This window comes from Narcine bancroftii, chromosome 5, assembly GCF_036971445.1.
Source record: "Narcine bancroftii isolate sNarBan1 chromosome 5, sNarBan1.hap1, whole genome shotgun sequence".
In the NCBI taxonomy this organism is placed as follows: domain Eukaryota; kingdom Metazoa; phylum Chordata; class Chondrichthyes; order Torpediniformes; family Narcinidae; genus Narcine; species Narcine bancroftii.
Window position 1 is genome coordinate 236211139 of NC_091473.1, and position 17554 is coordinate 236228692.

At 39.0% G+C, this 17554-nt stretch overlaps 1 protein-coding gene and 1 long non-coding RNA gene across 4 annotated transcripts in view; one reads left to right on the forward strand and one right to left on the reverse strand.

The window, feature by feature from the left end:
* LOC138765062 (high mobility group protein HMG-I/HMG-Y-like) overlaps nucleotides 1-17554 on the reverse strand; it is a 67758-nt gene that overhangs the window by 9597 nt on the left and 40607 nt on the right. The window lies entirely within an intron of this gene.
* Nucleotides 16105-16987, forward strand: LOC138762944 (uncharacterized). The gene is made up of 2 exons (XR_011357252.1): nucleotides 16105-16535; nucleotides 16642-16987. It is a non-coding gene; the product is annotated as an uncharacterized lncRNA (long non-coding RNA).

The following is a 17554-nucleotide window of genomic DNA, read 5'->3' on the forward strand; positions in this document are numbered from 1 at the left end:
CATTACAAAAAATCAACTTATAATACAAATTGTATTTTATAGGATACCCATATGGCTTTGATTATAAAAAAAAGTTCAGGTCACACAACACTCAATTTATGCAAGTTTTCTGAGTTGGAAAGAAAGAGTTTCTTCCAACTTTGTTTTTAATAATAAAAGCAGTTACTTTTTACTTCATATAATTCTTATATTTAAAGTACTCAAAGAGAAAAATTATGATTTGCACTATTTCATTTTTACATGAAGGACTTTTTTTCTTTTGATCTAAATAAATGTGGAAACTGGATATATACAGTATTCTGTGCCAAATGTAGGATGTAGAAACATCAAGAAAGAGCAAGTAAAGAACCTGTGGATCATTGCCAATAGTTCAGTGTGAGTAAGACACACTATTTATTTTGTGGTGAGTTTCAGGAAATGGGAATTCTTATGACTAAAAGCTGAGTCTCACAGGAAACAGGAAGAAAATCTGATTAGGATCAGACCCATACCACAACGTTGACTACGAGCTGAAAAATCTGACAACCACGAAATTTTTTTTTTTAAAAAGTGAATGAACAGTAGCTCTTCAACCAGAAAAATAGGAAAACCATCTTTTTGCTGCTCTGCAGAATGTTAGAAGCTTTTACTGGATATTGATGGGAATGCTTAGAATATAATCAGTGCAATAATGACCTGTACTGCTAGTCTCCAAAGCTATGGATTTGTTCTCAGTTTAAGCCATTATCATGTGGGAAATACAGGTCATAGATGCTCCCATTTGGCAACAGAGCTATACAAAAGGTAAATGTCAAGCACTTTGCATTACATGCCCCTTTCTAGCATATGAAAAATATACTTGCTTTTGGTGAGGTCAACAAAGGTGATGTAGAGTCCTTTGTTTTGTTCTCTGCACTTTTCTTGGAGCTGTCTGAGGGCAAAGACCATGTCAGTAGTTCCTCTGTTTGCGCGAAAGCCGCACTGTGATTCTGGGAGAATATTCTCGGCGACACTAGGTATTATTCTATTTAGTAGAATCCTAGCGAAGATTTTGCCTGCAATGGAGAGCAGCGTGATTCCCCTGTAGTTTGAGCAGTCTGATTTCTCGCCTTTGTTTTTGTACAGGGTGATGATGGTGGCATCACGAAGGTCCTGAGGCAGTTTTCCTTGGTCCCAACAAAGCTTGAAAAACTCATGCAGTTTGGCATGCAGAGTTTTGCCGCCAGCTTCAAGTTCAGCATTTTCATTAACATGAAAAGAATCCAATGCTTCCTTGTACTTTCCCCCTTTATTATTCCTTCTTGCTGGCCTTGACTGAATCTAAAGCTATGTTTCCATGGTTTCAGCAATTTGTGCTTCTCGTCAGCCCAAAGAACAATATCAACAAGATGAAGCTTTCAGAACAATCAGACTTTTACTTAATTCTTAAATGCAGAAAAGTGATCAGTAGCATGAAACCTTCTGAATGTTCTTTTTGTTTTCACAAAACCACCTCGTCAGCTGAGGTGAACACCTGCAGCGCAGGCGCAGTCCTGCTCGGAACTGTACAGAAGTAAAGCCCCAGATGCTTCTAACTATAAAATCTTTCCTAATTTTAAGGCTTTAGCAAATACATTTAAAAAATTTAAAACAACTTAAATTTGTAAAAATAAATATTTTTTTTTATAATAAAAAAAACTAAGAAGCCAAAAATCTAGGGAGAAGCAAGGGAGGAGGGCCAAAACATGAAACTCCTATTAAACTAAGCAGCAGATCCCCAATATATATTTTTAGATGAATTTGGAGCAGCTCACCAAATTTATAGCAGGCCTGCAGCCAAGATGGAGAACCAGTGGCAGAGAGTTCCAGCCACAAGAATGATGATTAGCCACACAGGGGAGCAAGATCAAGAACCTTAATCACTAGGGAACAGAACCATCGAACATTACAGCACAGAAACAGGTCCTTCAGCCCTTCTAGTCTTGTGTTGAGCTATCATTCAGTCGAATCCCACTGACCTGCACCCAGTCCACATCCCTCCATGCCCCTCCCATCCATGCACCAGTCCAAATTTTTCTTGAATGTAAAATGGAGTCCACATTAACCACTTCAGCTGGCAGCTCGGTTCACACTCCCACTCCACTGTGTGAGGGAGATCCCCCCCTAAATTTCTCCTCTTTCATCCTTAACCCATGACCTCTGGTTTGGATCTCACCGAACCTCAATAGAAAAAGCCTAGTTGCATTTACTCGATCTATACCCTTCATAATTTTGTATACTGCTATCAAATCGCCCCTCATTTTCTTCTATCCCCCAGGGAATAAAGCCCTAACCTTTAGATGAGAGAAAGGATATTGTGGTGGAAAATGGGACAGTGTGGGATTAATAGTTGGGGTGACACGGATGACTGGAAACATGGATGTAAGCAGAGCAAGAGTGAGATCAGATGGGTTAATTAAAATACAGGAACCAGATACGTGATCCAACAGCATATGGCCCACTAAGAAGAGGACTTGTCTTTTGGAGTTTCCTCACAGTTGGAACGTAGCCACCATTTTCAAATACAATAATTACATGTCTAGTTGGTCACGTTCATGCAAGAGGGATGAGTGGGTAATGGCAGGAAGGAGGCAGAGGCATCGTTAATTTCTTTCTTTGGCTTGGCTTCGCGGATGAAGATTTATGGAAGGGTAAATGTCCACGTCAGCTGCAGGCTTGTTTGTGGCTGAATTGTCAGATGCGGGACAGGCAGACACGGTTGCAGTGATTGGAAGGGAAAATTGGTTGGTTGGGGTTGGGTGTTGGGTTTTTCCTCCTTTGTCTTTTGTCAGTGAGGTGGGCTCTGCGGTCTTCTTCAAAGGAGGTTGCTGCCCGCCAAACTGTGAGGCGCCAAAATGCACGGTTTGAAGCGATATCAGCCCACTGGCGGTGGTCAATGTGGCAGGCACCAAGAGATTTCTTTAGGCAGTCCTTGTACCTCTTCTTTGGTGCACCTCTGTCTCGGTGGCCAGTGGAGAGCTCACCATATAACACGATCTTGGGAAGGCGATGGTCCTCCATTCTGGAGACGTGACCCACCCAGCGCAGTTGGATCTTCAGCAGCATGGATTCGATGTTGTCGGCCTCTGCCATCTCGAGTACTTTGATGTTGGTGATGAAGTCGCTCCAATGAATGTTGAGGATGGAGCGGAGACAACGCTGATGGAAGTGTTCTAGGAGCCGTAGGTGATGCCGGTAGAGGACCCATGATTTGGAGCCGAACAGGAGTGTGGGTATGACAACGGATCTGTATACGCTAATCTTTGTGAGGTTTTTCAGTTGGTTGTTTTTCCAGACTCTTTTGTGTAGTCTTCCAAAGGCGCTATTTGCCTTGGCGAGTTTGTTGTCTATCTCGTTGTCGATCCTTGCATCCGATGAAATGGTGCAGCCGAGATAGATAAACTGGTTGACCGTTTTGAGTTCAGTGTGCCCAATGGAGATGTGGGGGGGCTGGTAGTCATGGTGGGGAGCTGGCTGATGGAGGACCTCAGTTTTCTTCAGGCTGACTTCCAGGCCAAACATTTTGGCAGTTTCCGCAAAACAGGACGTCAAGCATTGAAGAGCTGGCTCTGAATGATAATACAGAAGGCATAAATTCCTCAAAAACAATAGAATCCAGAGACATGATTATTAAAGGTTTTAACTTCTGGGATTTTTATTTTAATTTTAAATTCAGACATGTAGCACAGTTACAGGCCCTTCCTGGCCCATGCCCCCCAAATACACAAATTAATGTACAGCAATTGTACATTTTAAAAGGTGGGAGGAAGCCCACACAGACACAGAGAGAACATACAAACTCCTCACAAACAGCGATGGATTCAAACCCAGGCTGCTCGAACTGTAATAATGTTGCACTAACCGTGCTGTCCTAAAATACCATTTAACAGAGAGTATTTGCAAGTTATTAAAATCAGTCATACAGTGGCTTAGAAATTTACTTGCTGTCAAATAGAAAGTTTGCAACAGTGTTCCAGTTGTGCCTGCTCCATTTTAAAATGGTACGTAAGGGTTAGGATTTTTTGTACTCGTTAGTTTAAATGCAATTTGTTTTGTTTCCTTCCAAATGTTACTTTTTTAGTAGATTGGGCAGCCAAATTAAAGCTCCATTGTATGGCTGGGGAAGAGAGCTCAAGTTCTGGCCTGCTTTGTTGAGCAAGAGGTAGGAGACAATGCAAGGCATGGATTTTCTCAGAGGCAATTGAAGAGATTGTGGGAAATGAAACTAATGGATTGACACCAACAGTTAAAAGCATAGAGAAAACACAGGCCAATAAAAAAAACAAGCATATCCTCTAGGCCAGCCAAATCAACAATATTCTACAATTTCACAACATCTTCATGAATGCAGAAGATGCCTTGCACCAACAAACTTGATGACTGAAGAGTAATGAGTAATGAAGACACGACAACAAGTGACCACTAGCAGGGTCAAAATGATGGACTTCAAGAAGATTTTATAAAATGCTGAGACTAAATCAGCAACGTAGAGGGTTACCAAAGATGTCCTTTTGAGTGACACTGAGATGACTAAAGACTGTGTCACCAACTGAGGGAAATCCATGGAGGTCTTAGAACTGGAAGAGGCACAAAGACAGTAACTTTAGGTTGGAGTGGTAGGTCATTACATGAGAACAATTTTTAAGTTCTGTGTTGAGCAACAGGACACCCATGAAGCCTGGTACGTCTGGAAGTTAAAATGCAAACACAACTTTGTGTGAGAGAGGGCATGGTCAGGAGCATTATGGATGAACTAGCTGGAGTTCAAGGTTCAACTCATGCAGCTGGTGAAAGGACATAGAAGGAGTTGAGTCGAAATAACAAACAGTGATGTTTCAGTGGCCGTTGAGACTGAGGATGAATAATATGAACATGCAAGGGATGTGGAAGAGCTCAGTCACAGAAGCAGAATCTGAACTTATTGTCTTTTGCCTGGGTAATGCTCTATGACCCATTGAAGACTGTCTAGATTCTGAGTGAACATGTAAAATATTAGGTGTATAAATTGTGAACAAAGGAGACTCTTTTCAGAGAACATTTAGTTCAGAAATCTGCCAAGAGATGTTCAGAATGATGAGGGGGATTAATATAATAAATAGTGAAAATATAGTCCAGTATATGGTAGCTCAGCATTTTGAAATTTTAAGATCACCAGCAAATCCAAGAAGGGCAAGTTAAGAGAACAGTCATGAAAGCAGCATCAAAACCAGCTTTTAGGAGAAGTGATACATGAGCAAAATAAAAGTGAATTGGAAATTGGCAGAAGAATGGGAGAGAGTGGACAGCTCTTTCAACAAGCCAGAAGAGCAGAAAACGACAAGTCTTCTTCTCCGCCACAAAATTCTACAATTTCCGTGAATCCTACATTAGCTTCTGCACTAATAAAATGAATTTGAAATTGCTCCACACAGTTGCAACATCAAACAATTGCTCAGAACTTGGGCCATTCAGATTTTTCCTTTGTCTTCCAAGAACACCTGGCAGTTTAAGAATTCAAGCGCGTTTCCTGAATTGCAGGTCAAATTTGATCTGCAGGAGTACTCACCCTGAAACTGAGGATCGCTGCATAATGGTCACAGGCAAAGATTTGCCAAAGGATTATAATCAAGTTATTTCCCAAAAACATTCCTCACAATTTTGTGGTTGCCCATTAGCTTTGAAATGGAGTTAGCAGAACAGGAATTTGGATCAGTTTTAATCTCAAAAAATGCTAGATGTAAAGACAAATCCATACATTATTATTGATCCAATTTTTTTTAAACTGATATGTGTGGAATTGATGCATGTAACCCCTCTATAAATAGAGGGGAAAATTAACTCCTGAATTGGAAAGGAATCTTAATATTGATGCAACTGCAGGCAGTATGCCATGCTTGTGATGCCACTTTATTTCCATGATTTCAGACATCTCCAACCATGATGCTGAATGAGTGCATGCCTGCGCTACTTAAAGTCAGCCTTTGCCTCCTGTAACTTGGATATCTTCAGGAGCGAGCGAGTTAACGGATTGCCTTCTTCCATAAATTCTGGCATTGTTCCCACATTTCAGAAGGTAGAAGAATGTAACTCCACTATTTCAGAAAGGAAGGGAGCAAGAAATCAGAAATTTGGACCACTGCCAATTGGACGGAGAAGCAAATCAGGCAGGAGTGGTCAGTCAACTTTTCGTCTCTGGACTATATTGAGATTAAATTTTTTAAATGGGGGGGGGTGGTGATATTACATAAACGAAGATGGAAGAGCTGGCAAAGGGGATAAGAGCATTAGACAAATAGAGGGAGAAGTGGAGAAAAATGAAGAGGCAGAGACCACGGTGGAGGGATGAAATTAGAGAGAAATGTAAGAGGAGTAGTAGGTAAAGAGATGAACTAGATAGAGGTGGGAGTTATCTAAAATTAGAAAATTTGATGTTCATGCCATTTGGTTTAAAGCTGCCCAAAAGTAAGGTGTTGTGCTTCAAGTTGGCCTCACTCTGAAAACAAATGAGGCCAAGGACCGACACATGATTGTGGGAATGGATTTGACACAGGAAGCTCAAATCTAGACTCAAGGACACAGCTTAGGTGCTCAGCGAAGTGGTCACCCAATCTAACACCAAGGCAGCAAAAGCCACACCGAGTTCACTCAATGCAGACTAGGTTAGACGATGTGCCGGTCAAGCTCTGGCTCACCTGGAAAGTCTGTTTTGTGGCCCCAGAAGGACATAGGGAGAACGTGGAGGGACAAGTTTTGCACTTCCTCTCATTACAACAGGAAGTGTCAAAGTGTAGGTGGGGAAAGCAGATCAGGAGGTCTTGGAGAGACTGATCTCTACAAAAAGTGGAAAGGGGTGAATGTATCTGGTGGTGGGATTGAACTGAAGTTGGCAGAAGTGCCAGTAGATAGCATGTCAGATGCTGAAGCTGGTATAGTGGAAAATGAAGACCAAAGTGCTTCTGTCCTTGTTCTGTCTAGGGGAAGGTGAGGTGAGAGCAGAAGCATGAGAAAGACAGGAGCTAAGAGTATGGGTTTTATCAATGAGAGTCGGGAATCCATCTTTATTTAGAAGGGGGCATTTTGGAGTGGAGGGCCTCATCCTGGGAAGATGTGGGAGAAAGTGAATGACATCCCAACAAGGGGTAGGATGGGAAGAGATATAATCCAAATTGTTGTACGAAACAGTGGGTTGGGAATATATGTCCAAGGTCAGTTTAATCTCATGAGATGGGGAAAATCTGAAAAGTCCAGAAAAGGGCAGGAGATGCAAGAAATGCACCAGATAAATTTAAGGACTGGGTGAAGTTAGCAGTGATGTCAACAAAATTGTCAAGTTCTGCATGAGCAGAAGTATCACCAATACAGTCATCAATTTAGCGAATAAGAGATGGGGAGTAGTTCCCATTATTCAGCCCAAACTCTATTAAAGAGCACTGTTATGAACAGTCATTGGCTTCACCCAAACCACATCTGTAGTGCTAAGAAAAGCCATCCAGATATAAACTTGCACACATTACAGCTTTAGGATCATAAGTCAAAACACAATGCTGGAGAAACTCAGCAGGTCAAACAGTGTGCTTTATATAGCAAAGATAAAGATACATAATTGATGTTTATGGAAAAAGGTCGAAAAGTGTCCGAACAAATAGTTAAGGAGCATGGTCCCAAAGGCAGGAGGTAATAGGTGGAGAAGGGAGTGAGGGCACAGCAGCAAGTGGGGGGGGGGGGAAAGAGGAGGGATGGCTAAGCAAATAGAAAGGGAAAGGGATGGAAAGTTGAAGGAAAGAAGAGAGGGAGAAGGAAGGGAGAAAAGAGAGCAGAAAAGAAAGAAGTCAATGCTTTATGATCATGACAGGCACATCAACGAACAGACTGCATAAAACACACCGACACACTTCCATCTTGGAGAACAAAATGCCAGACGACAGTTGTTAAGATCAATAGGTGGAAGCTGTGTTATCATCAAGACATCATACTCAACAGCACTGGGTCAGAGATTAACAGTGGTGATGATGAAGCCATAAAGTAAGGCATAATTGTCAAAGCCAAATCTTTTCCTGCCATCCCACTTAATCCTTCTTCGATTTATTTTCTAATTTACAAGCTGAACATAATGCAAACGTGCCATCTTACCCATCATCTCAATCCCGTCCACTGTTATTTCTCTGTGTATAAGCATAGTGAATGCCATTTCTGAACAGAATTATACCCAGGATCCGCAAATATGCCTACAGTGGAACCAAATATCACATCTAATGATACCTTTGCACAAAGAACAATAACATAGCCAGAGAAAAGACACTTTGAAGACTATGAAAATTCAAGTTCATTCGTAGATAAAATTAAAACAGTACAAGACAGAAACATTGAGCAAACTGAATTATTTGACAACTTATTGCCAGCTAATGGGTTGCACTTTAATGGTGATTATATCAATCTAATAATTTGGTTAGTCAGTTAAACTTACAGCTGCTAATCAGAGCAGACGAGACACAACTTGTAATAAGCAACTTCTGACCTAAACAAATCAGCCCTTGCATGAGAGGTGGCAGTGTACCGGGGCTTCATTCTACATGCAATGAATACTTTGGTGGGGCTGCAAAAAAAAAAAAAAATGATGGCTTTAAGAAAACTGCAGTTAAAACAAAACTTTAAGCAAATAAAGAAATGCTCCTGCATTTAAAAAAAAAATCCTTACCCTTTTTCTTGGTCTATCTCTGGGCCTTTTGGCTCCAGTGATTTCAGTTTTCTGTAATTCCACGGAAAATCTAATTAACACGCAAGGGTTACAAAGGTGCAACTTTTGCTCATCAATCTGTTCATTTTTCACAGAGCTACAACAAAGGTAGCTCATGCTTATGCAATGGCATCAATGTTAAAAAAAAAGCAAAGGTGATTCACAAATCAGGTAATAAAGATGGGTGTCCAAAGGATAGAAACTAGTGGCTTTGAAAATGGGGAGGTGGTTTAGATGCATTCTAATAAAATATATAATGCCTGAAGGCTGTGTCACCAGAGCATCAGTAAGTGGATAGTACTATAGAGAATAAGCTTGTAAAGAATATGGAAAGAAGATGTAAAATCTCATTTGGCTATGAAGAAAATTTGCCCGCTCTTCTCCCTCCAGTTTACCTCCACGTCTCTCAGGTGTGTTGGTAGGTTGACTGGCTACAGTAAATAAATGCTTAATTTGAGTACAGGCACTCTCCGACTTGAGACCTATGTGACTTTCATCCATCCACACACACGATCGAAAATTTGTTCAAAAATTAAAGAAAAAATATAAAATTTACAGAGTTTATGCTGTATTTGACGAATTATAACGGGGATACAAGGCACGTAAAATGTGCGTACTTACCTCGTTCATTGGCATCCTGTGGTCCATAGATTGGGCGTGGCCATCTTGATTCCTGTGCGAACCTTTGGTTGGCGCATGCACAAGAGTTAAGGGTGCAAATTCAATATTGCTAGGGCACTCAACTCTCGCGCATGCACCAACCGAACGCCAATACGCGAACCCACCATGCATGCGTCAACTGAAGACTCACCCATGTGCACAGAAATCAAGATGGCTATGCCCAGCCTGTGGACCCCAGGACACTGACTAACAAGGTAAGTGCCCAATTCCGACATGTGTGCGTTCTGAGATACGACCAATCCTTTAGCCCAAATTATGGTCGTTATTCGAGGAGTACCTTTAAATAACACGGCAACGGGAAGCTGATGAACATGTTGCAGAGAAATGGAGGGCAATGAGGAGAAGAAAAGAGATAAATCAAATTGTTTACTGAAGGGAATTCCTTCTATATGGTTATAACATAGAAGGAAATAAGAATGGACAAAATTTGACAATCACAATAATATAGGATCTTAGGACTTCATCTGTGCTATGTCTGGACTAAAGTGAAAATAAAGAGAATCTTAAACAGTGATGAGAATGAATCAGGCTCAAATGCTTTCTGAAATCTATTCTTCATGTATTTGTTGCACAATCAGAAATGGAATTCTATTATTTACAATATTATTTAAACTGTGCCAATGAAATCTTCAGCAAGTATTTAATATACTGGCACAATGCTGTTCCTGGAATAACCTTAAAAAAATAATCGGCATTTGCACAATTGTTTGCTCAGATGCCAAAATTAATGAGTTACTTGTGCACTTTAGAGCACAGAATGGTACAGAACAGGAACCGACCTTTTGAACCACCATTTCTATATCAACAATGATGCCAATCCAACTAATCCCATGGTTTGTATCCCTCTATTCATGCATTTGTCGAAGTGCCTTTGAAACATTGCTTCACATCTGCTTTCACCTTCTCCCAGTGTGTTCTCGGCACTTAGCATTATGGAAAACCAAAACTTGCATCTGCTTTAAACTTTCCCTATCACCTTAAACAGATAACCTCAAGTATTTAACATCTCCACTTGGAGAAAAAAGACTACCTACTCTCTCTCTCTATGCTCTCATAATTTTATATATTTCTATCATGTCAGCCTTTAGCCTCTGATGCTCAAGGAAAAAAAACTTTTATCCATCCTCTCCTTCTAGCTAATACGCTTCATCCACACATGTTGGTGAAATTCTTCCAAAGCCTCCACATCCTTCCTATACTGTGGCAACCAGAACTGTGCATAGTACTCCAAATGTGGCCTAATGAAAGTGTTATATAACTGTAAAAGCTTCCCAAATTTTACACTCATGGTCACGACCGATGAACATTTTCTTTACCATCCCATCCAACTGTGTTGCCACTTCCAGAAAGCAATGGACTTGCAATATCAACCAAGGATAATATAATGGGAGAAAAAAATAGCAAACAATTGAAAAAGAGTTAATTTATTAAGATCCATCATCTCTGGCTAAATCAGCATTCACTGTGATCATATTTGCACATTGCAGAATTGTGGAGCATTTTAGAAGTGATCTACACTCCAGTCACTGATTTGGTTTTGCTACTTACATATGGCAGAGGGAAAAAAAAACAGATAAATAAGATCATAAAAAGATTACAAGGAATGGAGGATTATCACCTGCAGATTTTAAGATTTTATTATTGGGCGATTAACATATGTAATTTAATTTGATTATTACATTTGGATAAGTCAGTGAATCGCCCCTCTTGGGCAGAAATGGAATTGAATTTTCCCAAAAAACTTCTATGTTGGCAATTTTAGGATCTTTTTTTTTTAACCATTTTCCTTTTCTAAATTGACACATAATCCATTAATGAGAAAAAGTTAAGAATATGGGCTCAATTTAGAAAATCCTTTGGGTTTAATAGTTTTTCTCTGGCAAGTCCCATTATAATCATCTTTTTCAGCCATCTCTGCTGGACATTGGATACCTAACTAATACCATTCCTTGAAACCTAAATTATGACAACCTTTTTATTAAAGATAATAATGCCTCTTTTGAACAATTATCAGCCAAAGTTAATCTTTCTAACAGTTTAAAAAAAAGATATTTACAAGTTAGACATTTTGTTCAGTCCAAGCTTTCTGATTTTCCCTCAAATCTCAAATACTAATATTCTTGATGTATTTTTTAAACTTACTGTTCCCCCCCCCCCCCATGGTGGATTAATATCATATATTTATATTGATTTATTGGATTTAAGATCAGCCTCTATGGCTGGGATTAAGAAAATTGGGAATGAGATTTGAATATAACATTTTCAGATGAAGATTGGTACTCTATTCTCAGTTTGATTAATGATTCTTCATTTTGTGTAAGGCATTGCTTATTACAATTTAAAGTGGTACATAGAACACATATGTCCAAACTTAAATGATCTTGTTTTATGCAGATACTGATTCCCTATGTGAAGTTTAAAATTTTTGAAGCTTCACTGATGCATATGTTTTGGGAGTGTCCCAAATTTAGAGAGATTTTGGAAAGACATTTTCCAAACTTCATCATCAATTTTTAAGATTAATATAAAATCTTGACTGTTAATTGCTTTATTTGGTTTTTCATGTGAGCCAGATATACTTCTGACTGCATTTCAGGAGAAAGTTTTAGCCTTTATCACATTGAGAGCCAGACAAACAATTTTATTGAAATGGAAAGATGACCCTTCACCTACCCATACACAGTGGTTATATGATGTAATGTCCTATTTAAGTTTGGAGAAAATTAGATACAACATTAAAGATAGAAAGTTTCAATTTATAAAGATGTGAGGCCCATTCATAGAATATAATCACGATTGGAAGAATTAAGAATTTTGAATGTTCAGGATATTCTCTGTTCGATGTCTGGAGGTCCACAATCTCCCTTTTAGGTTTTTTTTTTGTTTTTTTCTGTTTATCAATTTTTACTTGGCTCAATTTGGCAAATATGGGTTTAACATGGTTATCATAGATTAATTCGATAACATTTCTCACATGTCAACTTAGTTCCATCAAAATTTTTTTGTACGAATGCTTATGAGATGACTTGTGTTGCTTTAAAATGTTGTATGCAAGTTTAGATGTTAAACACAATAAAAATATTTAAAAAAAGAAAATTGTTGGCAGCGTTGGATGGGTACCAGTCAAGTAGATTCTCCTGGATGTTACAGAGTTTTAAGCAAGTTGTTGGAGCAGTACTGATCAAGGCACTCCTGATTTGTGCCTTGCAGATGGTGAAAAAGCTTTGGAGTATTGGGATGGATTATCCAGACTCTAATCTATTCTTAGTAGCCAATGCATTTAGGAAATTGGACTGATTGAGGAAATGGTCAATGATGTCCTCAGAATATTGATGGTAGAGGATTTAGCTATAGTAATGCATTCCAGATCAAAAGGTAGGCAATTAGAATTTCTGTAGGATTATTGCCTGGTTCTTTTAGAAAGTTTTTGCCACTTATCAACCATACCAATCAGAAGAAGCTACATGTCCTTGTACAGAAATCCCTGAAAGTTAAACTCCAATTATATAAAGAAGATTGCATCTGGAATTTGTGTTCAGATCTGGTCTCGCAACTTAAAGACTAATAATGTACATACAATGAAAGGAGTGCAGGGAATATTTATTAGACTGCTGCTTGGAATGTCAGGTTTGTTATACAAAGAGAGATTAAGCAGAGTGCCCAATACTTTCAAGTCTAAAAGTATGAAAATGGATCTCTTTTTTTTTTAAAAGGAGCTTGACAGGGTTAATGCCAAGTTTATGTTTAGCTTAGCTGGGATATCTGGAATCACATGATATACGATTTAAAAAAAGCAGTTGGCCATTATACCAATGTAGCTCCCTCACAATAGTCTGCAAGGAACCATCACACAATCGAGCAGTGAGCCAGAATGTTCCTACATTTAATCACTTGGCTAAACTTTTTAAATACTGTACAATGGCTGGATAATAATTAATGTCAGTGCCTTTTTATTTGGCTAAGTAAAATAGGAACTAACTCAATATCAATACAAATTTCTATCCCAAGTCACCTGATGATGGAATGTGCAGGTTCATTTACATATTTGTATTCAAGCTTTCGAGTGAGATAATGCTCAGCAATGTTCCCTTGTAACTATTTAAAATAATATCAAATGCTATTGCCATTGGCATTATAGCTACCTTTAAACCATATTTTTTGTGTGATTTCTGAATTTTATAAAAAGAATGATCCAAAACAAGATGGCATTTTTTTCTCTTTCACTCCTTTATATGTAATTAATTTTTAAAAAAAAAATTATTTGTAATTTTACAGTCTCGTATGCTACAATCACAGGGGATCGCACGTTCCCTTTTACAAATTAGCATAATCAAGCCCTTACTTACCCCCCCCCACCTTTCATTCCCCCCTCTGACCCCAACATTAACAATGAAAAGCATATATCAATTACTAAAGATAACAAAGCAAACACACTTAATAAAATTAAAACAGGGGGAAGGGGTTCCTGCCCGGCTACTGACTTATTTCCTCATTCTTAACATTCCCAGACTTGTGTGAGTCTATTATGTGGACCTGTTTGATATTTCTTTTTGAGAGAGGCATTGGAAGTGTTAATCACACTTGCGCCTCAATGTATCGCAAGTAGGGCTGTCACACTTTACCGAACATGTCGCATCTCCCTTTCAAGTTATAGGTAATTTTCTCCAGGGGAACACAACTCCGCATCTGCATTCCATCGCGTTGCGCTTAGCTGAGAGTCAGATTTCCAGGTAACAATTATGCTTCTCCTGGCCACTTCCAAGGCAACTTTTACAAATTGAATCTGGTGTTTGGACTTAATATCCCCCAAAAGGAACAGCGCTGGATCCTGTGGATACTCCACTTCTGTCATTTTTTTTCCTCCCAAAATATCCCCCAATTGTACCCAAAAGAGTCTCACCTCGGAGCATAGTCAGGTTTAATGCACAAAGGTTCCTGTCTCTACGCCACATCTAAAACACAATTCTGAGATTTCTGGTTTTACCTTATGCAATTTTTGTGGTACAGGTATAACTAGTGCAAGAAATTGCAGTTCATTTTTCTTAAATCAAAATTGTTTAATTTAAATTTTTTGCTAACATAACTGATTTACAGATACAAAATGCCTGTGATACACATTTCAAATTTCTGGAGTAAAGAAAAAAAGTTTGTTAGAGTCCTAACAAAACTAAATACAATTAGATTTCACACTTAATGTGATAGTTGAGGCAGTCATCAATTAACAGACTTTGAGGATTGATAAGAACATCTCCATGAGTGCTGGAGCACCACAGGGATGCATTCTTAGCCTCCTGCTCTACACCTATAACTGTGTGGCCGGTCCGACAATAATACCATCTACAGATTTGCAGATGATACCGCTGTTACTGTGGTCAAACAGACAGAGTAAGATCAAATCCACCTTAGAATGATGAAAATAAAATACTTTGCTTTCTGTTAGACAAAAAGATTTCCATTTGTAATCAAGCTTAGTCCTCAAGGAATCCTTAACTCTCTATGAACTACATATTTTTATTTCAGCTGGTGTGAGATCAAGTTTGAGGTCAAATTTTTCAGGAAGTTATAAGTTATCGAATTAATCTATGATATTAATTAATATTAAAATCGAATTAATTAATTAATTAAAATCTAAGTGATTAATTAATTAATTAATTGATTTCGAATTAATCTATGATAACCATCAAATTGGTCAATATAAAAAGTAGTCCCAAGTTAAGAATGATAAATATCAGTTCTTGGGTTCACTTTTGTCAGAATGTCTGTGTAACAAGCAGCTACAGAAAGCACAGCCTTTGTGCAGAAAGGACCATCAGACAATGGCACTTACATTGACTGTGACTGTGATTTTACATGATAGAGGAATTATGGGATATGGGGAGAAGGCAGGTAGGTGGAGTTAGGTCATAAATTAGATCAGCCATGATCGTATTGAATGGCGGAGCAGGCTCGATGGGCCATTTTGGCCTACTCCTGTTCCTATTTCCTATGTTTCTATGGTTTGAGAAGTTGACTATGGAGCAAATCAAATCACATCCACCTTAGGAAGGACTTGGAGCCAGAACCACATCAATTGGCCCATCAACACCACAGATCAATGGCCGATGCACATCTCATTGGCCCTCCACTGTGTTAGATCAGCTGCACCACTAGGACGATCTCCATCAGGCTGTTGTTCCTTGACTATAACTCAACGATCTACACAATCGTACCAGCAAAACCAATAAACAAATTAAGGGATCTGGGACTGTTTCTCTGTAAGGAGATCTTAGACTACCTCAATGGGAGATTCCAATCAGTGTGTATAGACAACATCAACTCTCCTTGCAGATCACTATACAGGGGCATCTCAAGTCTGTATTCTTATTCCCTTGGTTTATTCCCTATACACTTATATATAGTCAATTTCAGCTCCAAGGTAACCCATAAATTCGCTGATGACAATGCCATTGTTGGCTAAATAGCAGGAAACGACTAAACAGAATACTTGATAGAGATTGAGAAGTAACAATCTTGGTCTGAACATCAGCAAGACCAAGGTGTTTATTGTGGATTTTAGGAAGGGAAGACCAGGGGTGTGTATACCTTTCCACATTGATTGGACAGAGGTGGAGAGGATTAGAATCTTCACATTCCTGGGAGTTCACTTTAGGATCTCTTCTAGAAACTGCACAAAGCAACAATGAAGGTGGGCGGCATACCAAACAGAAGCCAGAGTATAATTAGCAGGTTGTTGAATACTCTTGAGTCGGGTACATTGTGGAAAGTTTACTGACTGGTTACAACATGGCCTGGTTTGTTAACTTGAGTGCCTGAGAACACAGAAAGCTTCAGACAGTAGTAAACAGCCAAGTCCATCACAGGCTCTGACCTCCTATTCACTGAAGACTCTGCCATCAAGGCAGCATCCAACATTGTAAAAGACTACCCATCACCCTAGTCACAATCACTTCTTGCTACTACAGTGGAATTCAATATAACACAAATCTGGATACAAGACTGTGAGTCATTGAACTCAGGTGCCCGGCTGCTGCCAGGAGCAAGTTAATGGACTACAGGAGCAGGTATCTTGGGCTGCCGCCAGGAGTGTGGACCTCGGACTGTCGTGGGGACTTCAGGCCACCATGGGGAGGAGAGACTCCACAAGGTCGGTCATTTTATTAAAAATTAATTTGTGTTTTAATTACAACTGTAACTACAAAGATTTATTGACGACCCGATTTAACACAATCCTGCATTTTTCACAATTCAAGGTTTTGGACCCAAACCATCATGTCCTAATGGGGTTCCACCGTACCTTCAGGAAGAAGGTACAGAAGGCTGAAGTCCACCACCTCCAGATTCAAGAAGAGTATTCCTCACCCAATGGCTATCAGGCTCTTGAACCTCCACTTACTACCCAGATCATGAAATACTCTGCCACCATGTGTACATCACTGAAATGTACACTGTCGGGAATTTTTCTTTTACAAAGTATCCCTGTTTGGCTGAAGAAAGAATTTTGGACCATATGTATATTGCACGTGTGTATGACAATAAACTCATCATCATGAACTTTCCACACACAAAGGCAACTAAATAAATCCTCTTGCTTTGAAATTCTTAACATTCACTGAAATGTTTTTTCCAAAATAGAAAAAAAAGATTCAAACGATACATAGCAGACAAAACTAAGCTGGATAAAAAATAGCATAGGGAAAAAAAAATGTAATTTAAAAAATAAAATTATAAATTGGTGAGCATTAAGGTTACAGACTCAGAATTTTGCATCAAACAGATCACCTACTTTGACAAAGCTTTCTAAATCTTCCTATGCTTTTATTCTTAATTCGTACAATTTGTTGAACATGTTTGGGCTCATAACAACTACAAAAAATATTCCTAATTCAATCCGATTTTAAATGTAAGCATTGTACATGTCCTCAATGGGCAAGAACTTCCTTTGTGTGTGGTACAAAAATCAAAGCTGATAATACAATTTGGCCTACGGAAAATAAGCAGAAAAGCCAATGTGCAAGGCAACTTTTTGTGTTATCACCTTCTGAGTCCACTAGCAGGACGATATATTGTGCATGAAAACAAAATTACCAGACATCTTCCGCAAAGCCAGTTTTACAATTCATGCAGGTCTCTATAAAGTTAATTGCTAAATGATGTCAGAGTAGT